Here is a 9,279-nt window from a genome sequence, read left to right as displayed (position 1 = left end):
ACCGGTTATATAGGGGGGGGTTGGAGTAAGGGAGGAGAAAGGACTGTGCTTTGCCGATTGGCCAGGCACAAGTCGATGTCCCGTTCCTGGGTGTGGCTAGCAGAGGATGTAGCCCTTACCCTGGGGGAAGGTGGAGGGCGTAGCCTTCGCCCTTTCAATTGATATGAGAAACTTCAATCGATTGCCTCCTGCATGCCCCCTCACCCGGGATCAAACTGCAACCTGGGTATGTGCCCTGATTAGAAATCAAACTCACAACCTTTTTTGGTTACAGGAGGACACTCATTGGAAATCAAACTCACAACCTTGTTTGGTTACAGGAGGATGCTCAGCCAATTGAACAACGGGGTCAGGGCTCCATTGATATTTTTAACCTAGAGATCCTATGCAGTGGGAGAGTAGAGCTCGGGAAAGTTTTCTAGTTTCCATCAGTGTGAGATTGTACAGCTAAATCCACGGAGAGGGAGGGCAGGTAAAGCTGTGCTAGGGTGAGGGACTGCGGCATGGAAGGGTTACAGAATGTTACAGAATGTGCTAAGGGGAGGAAATAAGACATGAGAAATTGAATGTGCTCGGAGGGAGGGGGATGTATGAGGAAGAATTGTGTTGCCAGGATATGAGGATTGTGTATGTGCTGGGAGGAGGGACTGACGTATGGAGGGGGGTTGCAGGGTTAAGAACCATGGAAGAAAAATTGCTAGATTGTCTTAGACCAGTCAGGTGTGACTCTGTTTACCCCTGCTTTGTGCTTATGAACTTTCTGTGAGGTTCTAAGGTAACACTGTTTTGCTATAAAAATCATAATGCACACTTGCTCTTTGCCACATGCCATGAGGCTTCCCAGAGGGGGAAGGTACAGGCTATGGTCAGCTGGCCAGCCTAATAAAAGGCTTTCAAATTTAAATTCTGAGTCGGTGGTCTATCTCCTTGAGCCAACCCATAACAAAGCTGGGTTCTCCATCCAGGGCTAGGGGTCACGTGGGGGGGGGGGAGGGGGGGCGGTGTGTGTCTGTGAAGCTCAGAAATTGCACGCCATGTCTCTGTGAGGACCTCCATGTCTTTCCTGCACTTTTCACAGGGTCTGGGCCTACAGGGTGAAAGCACCGGCACAGAGGAAATCAGCGCGCCCCTCTCCGCCCCAATCCCACGGGGAGCGAGCAAAACCAGCCTGGAAGTGCGGCAGTTCAGGGTGGAGGCAGCTCAGGCTCGTAGTGACAGGACCCGGCGCAGACGGAGAGGCAGGGACGGTCCTGTCACAGCTCAGACTCCAGCTGACCGGGTCCTGGTTCTGGCTCCACGCTGCGCTGGGGACGGAGGCGGTACCGGCGGGCGGCCCCAGCAGCCTCCCCGAGGCGAGCAGAGGCCGGACCGCGGACTGGGGCGCCTCCCGCGAGACCCGGTCCTTCCAGGCCCCGCCCCCGGGCCCGGCGCAAAGCAGGACGGGACACTAAGACGGGTCCCGTCGTTTGGTTTTAGAGCGGGAGCCAACGCCCGCGGTCCTCAGCTGCCGCTCGCTGTTTCCCGGGAGCGGGGGACGGAGCGGGAGGAAACGCTGCGGCGGCGGCGGAGTCCCCGTGACCGACTCTGCTGTGGCCCCGGGGGCGCAGCCGGGCTCCCGCGCCTCACGCGTCCCGAGTGACTCAGGTGAGGCCGGGCCGGCGGCGCTGCTGGTCGCCGCGTGTCCCTGACCCCGCACCCGACCGCCCCGGGCGGCGTGGCCTGGGGGCTGGGCTCCGCGGCGCCCCTTCCCGCACCGCCCCCCGGCCTCCTTCCGAGCTGAGCGCGGTGTCCGGGCGGGCCCGCCCCGCAGCCGGCGCCGCCTGAGGTCCCGGCTCAGCCCGCGGGTCTCGCCGACCCTGAGGCCCCTAACGGGGCCCTTCCGCCCGACCCGGTTCCGGTGCCCCTGGCAGGTCCTTGTTCCCAGGAAGCGAGGCCGCGGTCTCCATGCGAGCGCATCAGTTCAACGCGGTGCTGTTACAGGGGCCCCGGGAAGCGCGCACACAGATGGGACTGAAAAGATCTAAATATACTAATCAGCACAAAGTGGTCATTGTTCTGCGCAGGCGATTCTTTAATCACTGATTCTGTGGCTTCCTCTCAGAGTGTTAGTATGTTGGTTATCCTGTTGACTAGAATATAGGAAGACCGGCTGGATTTTGTGGGTTTTTTGTGTAAGTTTTATAAGGCTATGTGGGGTGCACAGTCCTCTGCCAGGGGCTGTACCCCCGTGGACGCCGGGTAGTAGACAAAGAAGACATGAGAAGACAGAGGCATATAGGAGAGTCTTTTTAAAAGAAAAATTTACATTTTTTTACATAGAGGAAGGGAGAGGGATAGAGAGTTAGAAACATGAGAAACATCAATCAGCTGCCTCCTGCACACTCCCTACTGGGGATGTGCAGCAACCAAGGTACATGCCCTTGACGGGAATCAAACCTGGGACCCTTCAGTATGCAGGCCCATGCTCTATCCACTGAGCCAAACCGGCTAGGGCAGGAGAGTCTTTTTTGCAGGCCATGTAGCCATTGCTAACAAGGAGCCAGCAGACAAAACAGTTCTTCAAAGTAGCTTCACACAGTGGCTGGGCCAAGCAGCCCTTGCTAATACAGTAGCAAACAGGAGCCATACCAAGCAGCCACACACTGGCTGGTTAGTAACACCTTTATACTAACTTAGACACAAAGGCTTCCTGCGAAATAGTGACATCAGTATTTGGGTTATAGTAAGGTACTCCTGCCCAGTGTGTTCAGTACAATCTCTGTGTCTTTGCTTAGATTGGCCTTGAACATCCTGATTAGGGTTCTCCTGCTCAGATTGGCCTTGAACATCTGGCGTACTCGGATTAGGCTCCCACAGGCACTATCTCAGTCATGGCCCAGGTTTAAGTGTTCTCAAAACTGACTGATCAGAAGGAGGAAAAAGTGTCATGAATGTGACATAACCGTTATCTCAGGAATAACTTAATTCACAGAAAACATAACTGCAAGCCTGAGGAGCTGCATGGGAACCACAGGCTCAGATATTTCAGCCAAGAAAGCTGCTGGTGCCAAAAAGACCTCAGAGGAGAAACAAAATCAAACTGTTTGTGATGTGAAAGCCATTTCAAACACTGTTTTTAAAGGTTGTCTAGTGCTGACATGAATGTTTGTTTTTATTCCTGTATTTGAGGATTGCAGCTTAACTGCTATGCCACAAAACCGTTTTTCATATAAGAGTTGTCTCTGAGACCGAACTGGCATCCACCTTCTACAGTGTCCGAATTTGACTGGCTGTCAGTTACTGTTCGTAGAAATGTTCTGGAAGTAAGGGGTGAGGGCTGTTTCCACCCACAGCTCATCCACTTCTTTGTAGTAATAAGCTGAACTGTAGTAGATGATGTTCTTTCAAAGCTGGAACTGTTAAGTTTGCAAACAAGCATGACTGTTCCATTGCCAATTATTTTATTCATGCCTTGGTCTTTTGGGTTTGCACCAGAAATTGGAATTGCTTGCCATTATATGTTTAGGTGGATTGAGGCTCAAAATTAATGATGACATTTAATAGTTTCTTAAAGCATCAAGTGGTTCAACTTTTGATGAATTAAAAATGATATGTAGTTTTTGTTTCATTTCAATATGCCACTGTTCTGTTAGGTGTGCTTTTTATTTATTTATTTATTTATTTATTTATTAAAATATATTTATTGATTTCAGAGAAGAAGGGAGAAGGAAAGAGAGATAGAAACATCAATGATGAGAGAGAATCATTGATCGGCTGACTCCTGCACACCCCCTACTGGGGATCGAGCCTGCAACCCAGGCATGTGCCCTCGGCCGGAATCGAACCTGGGACCCTTAAGTCCGCAGGCCGACACTCTATCCACTGAGCCAAGCCGGCCAGGGCTAGGTGTGCTTTTTAAATGTTGTTCCAGCATTTGAACAGAAATGCCCTTAAATATTGAGAGCCATTTACTGTAAAGTAAAACTTGTCTAAATCCTTAAATTCGAAATGTGGAGAAATTAGTGAGTAGTAGTAGGAAATGTAGGATCAATATTGTCGGACATAAGTGTTTATCTCTCAGCCCAGTGATTTCCTACAGTTGATTTTGTCAGCAACTAACATGTAGCTGTAATGTTAATTATGTACTGATAGTGTAAGGTAACTATGAAATGGTAACTAATTACCTGAAAGAATCAGATCTGGAATGCCCTTTGATGTTATGATTACTTGTACACCTACAATGTGATAGGATTGTATGACACTCATCTAAGGATTAATGGCTCTTCTGTAAACTTCTGATAATTTTCTTCTCATTTTGATTCCACCAGCTGGCCAGAATGTGTTTGAATTCATACAGAAATAATGTTGATATCTGAAAGCCATGTTGAACTTCTCTGAAGAAAGGGCAACAATGATTGCAGCTGTGGATTTGCAGAAATTTGTTCCTTTCTGTCGAGACCACTGCAAACACCACCCTGATGCTTTGAACCTTCAGCTTCGGCAGCTGCAGCCAGCCTCTGAGTTGTGGTCGTCTGATGGTGCTGCTGGCTTGGTGGGATTCCTGCAGGAGGTTACACTCCACGAAAAACAGAAGGTTTTATTAAGATTCTCAGTTTGCTTTTGAAATGTAGAGAGATTCGATCTACTTGTAATTTAAGGCTACCCAGGTGCAACTGAGAAATGAGTATGATGCTACTTCTAGGGTATAGGTTAAGATTTGCTAATTTTTATCAAAGCTAAAAATAATGACCTTAATTGTATTATAGTGTCATGGCTGTTTAGACATATAACTCAGGGATTTATAATGAGAGTCACTATGATTATGGTCCATTTAAATCTCTTTTTCTTCACTTAGTATGTGGAACCAGATTTCATGTTATTTGATGGTTAGATAGTAGAGTTAGCAATGGTCCCTTGCTGCCAAAAACTTACATGTTTCTAGAGGAGAAAAGAAATGCCACATAAGTAGATACAGTACTAGTTTTTAAACAGGGGAATGAGAAGTAAGTGCATGTTAAACAGTCAGTCTTTCTCATCTTAATTCCATTTCTGTATCCCTTTTGGGATACCAAAATTTCCAGGAGCGGAAGTCTGTAGTTAGGAATCCAAACCTTTCTCTGCCCTGTTCATTTTGATGGTTGGCACAAGGGCAGGAAGGTGAATGTATATGCAGTTGTGAAGCAGGGAAATCTGCATGGTGGGTAAGCTCCCCCCCAGTGTCCCATGTGCACTTCACTGCCCCCTCTGCTTCACCCCCCATATGCTTAATATGTCTTCAGTCTCCCAAGAATGTTGGCTTAATTTTTGGATATATAGATAAGCTCTAATTTTTGTTTATATTTTTGGCAGCATAAAATGGTAATGTAATAATAAAATACTTAATATAGAGAATTCTTGAGGTAAATTCTCATTTTTGAAATCCTGTAAGATATAGTATGATACATACACCCACACCCCCTCCTCTGTTAATCAGTGGCACCAAACCTAAGAGTTGGGCTTGGACTGAGTCTTACTCCACAGACAGAGAGTAGGAGACTTGTATCTGGATTGCTGTTCAATTTGAATTAATAAATCTTGCTCCATAATGTTGCAAAAGAAATAAAAACTGCTTAAACATGTCTTATGTATGTAAATTTTTAAGGAAAGCTGGCAGTTAAGGAGAGGCGGAAGTGAAATTGGAGAAGTGGATTATGACAAGGAACTCTATGTGGCTGGAAATATGGTGATCTGGAGCAAAGGAAGTACAAGCCAGGCATTGGCTCTTTACAAGGCCTGTACAGTTAATAGTCCTGTTCAACAGGTGAGTTGATTTGAATTTTAGTATTTGATTGATTATTGAGTAATTTTTTAAAAAACAAAGCTTTTATTTTAAAATTTAACAGAAATAATAAAAACAAAATATAATGATCCCAGTAGTTAGATATTTGTTTTAACATGTAGTGAAGATAATGGCAGGGAAATAAACATTTAATTTATTTTCTGTATCATTTTTTTACACTGTTCTTTGTCAATTTAATGGTAATGTTTAAACACTTGAGTAATTCAATTAGTTATTGCCAAAAAATGTATAAGACTTAAATTTAAGGGTATAAGAATATATTAGCACATGATTATATTTGGTTGCAAAGTGTTGAATAAGTAAAAATCAGGTTCATAGTAAAAATACTCAGAGAGTAAGGGAAAGGAAAAAAAAAAATCTAATTTGCTGTCATTGCACACGCTCGGGTTACTGGCTCGATCCCCAGTAGGGGGCATGCAGGAGGCAGCTGATCAAAGTTTCTCATCATTGATGTTTCTATCTCTTCCTCTCTGAAGTCAATGAAAATATATTTGTATATGTATTTATATTTCATAAATTTATATATAAATTTAAATGTATATTTATATGTAAACTACACATATTTCTAACTGATTATAAAAAAGAGTAAAAACAAATAAAAATTAGTAATTAAAGGGACAGAATTAAGCATTTGCCCTGCCTTTTTAGGAAGCCTTGCAGTTCATCTCCAGTTAATAAAGGAAAACCCTTATTTAAAGAAGAATACCAGCTAATAAATATAGAAGGAATGGTAGAATTTGAAAATCGCTATTCTGTGTAGCCTCTTATTCCAGTGTAACCTCTTTTTCAGACAAGGATTGTAAATGGGATAGTGATGCCATTGCGTGAAAGGTGTTAGCATGGCACCAAGGTGTCACCCAAAGTGAAGAAACAAATGCATCTCTACTTTGAAGCTGCATGTTGTTCTCCACCTCCACAACCTGGTGGGTTTACCATCACTAATAGGGGACAGAGGACTCTTTTATACCTACAGCTGTAATGTGGCATGGAGACATGATGTCATCTACTCAGTTTTCTACCCCAGAATATTTGACATGAATATGTAGACCTACCTTCCAGTTATAGGAAGTATGGGGGCTAGAGGATCAGTTTGTAAAATGAGATGAGGAATAGGTGGAGGTATGGATGAAACAAGAACCACCAGAAATTGAGAATTATTGAAGCTGGCTGTTAGAGATTTATTATGTTACTCTGTTTACTTTGTATATATTTGAAATTTTCTATAATAAAGACTTAAAGAAAAAAACACTATGAGATACAATTAGACAGATCCAGAATATGGGATAGTCTACATTCTGGTCTCCTTAAAGAGTTAGTCATGGAGGGGGACAAAAGGTGGAGCCTATTCTAGGTTAAAAGGACATCACCAAATGCAATATTTTTTACACCATGTTGAATGAGCTTTGATTGAGTCCTGGTTCTAGAAAATTGTCTTAAAAAAACATTTTGGGGAAAATTTGAAAAAGTTGCAAATGGACTAAATATTAGGTGATGTTAGAAACATTTTCTTAGGCAAGATGATGGTTTTGTGGTGTATAGGAGAAAATATTTATTTTGGGGAAATGCATGATGAAGTCATGATGTGGGGGATTTTCAGGTAGTCAGCACCCCCCACTCAAATCCCTCACATGCACATAAGCAGATATGGCATAATGGTAACCACTGTTAGATTTATTTGTTTATTTTTAAAACATTTTTTATTGATTTTAGTGAGGAAGGGAGAGGGAGAGAGAGGAACATCAGTAACATCAATGGTGAGAAGAGAATCATTAATCAGCTGTCTCCTGCATGCCCACTACTGGGGATTGAGCCCGCAACCTGGGTATGTGCCCTTGACTGGAATCAAACCCAGGACCAGGCGGCAGGCCAATGCTCTATCCACTGAGCCAAACCAGCTAGGCCTTAACAACTGTTAGATTTAAATGAAACAGGTGTTCACTGTATTATTTCAACTTTTCTTACTGAATATTTTTAGAATAAAAAGTTTTGGGGCGGGGGAGAATATATTTATAGCAGTTGAATTAATTGTTGGGCTATTGACAAGAGATTTCAAGACTTTTTGACTAATGTTAAATTCCTTAGTGATAAGCACTGCAATCTTGGTACCTGGACATTGCTTTTTTGTGTTTTCCCCCATTAACTGATTCCTGATGAACATTGTACCCTTCTAACAATATACTGGGAACTGAATTATTCCTAAACTGAATTATTTCTAAACTTGAGGGCATGTGTAAAAGCATTTTTGTCCAGGAGTGTTGAAGCCAGTGACCATTTTTTAAAAAATATATATTTTTATTGATTTCAGAGAGGAAGGGAGAGGGATAGAAAGATAGAAACATCAATGATGAGAGAGAATCATTGATCGGCTGCCTCCTACAGGCCCCCTACTGGGGATCGAGCCCGCAACCCGGGCATGTGCCCTTGACTGGAATCGAACCTGGGACCCTTCAGTCTCCAGGCTAATGCTCTGTCCACTGAGCCAAACCAGCTAGGGCACCGGTTACCATTTTGATATTTCCCCCCCCCTCACCCGCCCATGTAACCATATGGTTAGTGTAGTTGTGAAAGTGGCATGACGATATCCAACAAGTGTTTGTTTGTTTTTTTAAATATGTATTTTTATTTTTCAGAGAGGAAGGGTGAGGGAGAGAAAGATAAAAACATTAATGATGAGAGAGAATCATTGACTGGCTACCTCCTGCACAACCCACACTGGGGATTGAGGCTGCAAGTCAAACATATGCCCTGACCTGGAATCAAACTGTGACCTCCTGGTTCATTGGTCGATGCTTAACCACAGAGCCATGCTGGCTGGGCTCAGACTAATTCTTTGCTTCTATGTTTCTATCTTAAATTCTCCAAAGGATGATTGCATGTTTACTAGATTCCATGGATGTGCAGTTAGATGAATTGTCTCTTTTGTCTTCGTTATCTTAAGATTGCTTGTAAATAGAACGATAAGATTTTTAATTTCAGTCCTTTTGGTCTGGAAAACATATTGTTCTTTAGGCTTCTTACTATATGGGGGAAGATATTTTATATTTTATATTTGGTTAGGAATCAATACCAGGTGTATGTGACTCAGATTTAGTTGAACAAATAAACAGATAACTAAAATGCTGTATGCAGATAAATTAAAATGCCCACAGTGTGGTGAGTGTCAGGGGACTGGCTCTGAAGGAAGGATTTCTCAAAGAAGTTGCTGATTGAACTGGAAGTTGGGAAAAGAAGGGCATTCTAGGCAGAGTTAATCAGCCAAACGATTTATGGAAAAACATGATGTTTTCTAAGTTCAGAATGGATGTACACAGGGTTTGGGTGTGGAGAGATGCTTGCAGGTGCTGAGTGGATCCAAACTGAAGGGCCTTGTGTGTACCTGGGAACTTGAAATTTAAACTGTACACAGAAGGAGCCTGTCAAGGATGTTAAAATGGAAAGTACATCTTCAGTTCTGTATTTTG

The 9,279-nt window shown here is 43.5% G+C and overlaps 1 long non-coding RNA gene across 1 annotated transcript; it reads left to right on the top strand.

Moving 5' to 3' along the window:
• The first annotated feature begins 1,470 nt into the window (after nucleotides 1-1,470).
• On the top strand, nucleotides 1,471-8,298 carry LOC139019516 (uncharacterized). Its single transcript, XR_011473119.1, has 4 exons — nucleotides 1,471-1,644; nucleotides 4,308-4,573; nucleotides 5,621-5,779; nucleotides 6,609-8,298. It is a non-coding gene; the product is annotated as an uncharacterized lncRNA (long non-coding RNA).
• The last annotated feature ends 981 nt before the right edge of the window (nucleotides 8,299-9,279 follow it).

This window comes from Myotis yumanensis, unplaced genomic scaffold (genome assembly GCF_028538775.1).
Source record: "Myotis yumanensis isolate MYYU_CA2020_CCGP unplaced genomic scaffold, mMyoYum1.0.hap1 SCAF_11, whole genome shotgun sequence".
Classification (NCBI taxonomy): Eukaryota; Metazoa; Chordata; class Mammalia; order Chiroptera; family Vespertilionidae; genus Myotis; species Myotis yumanensis.
Note: the sequence above shows the minus strand (reverse complement) of the source record. Positions and strands in the feature narration are given on the sequence as shown.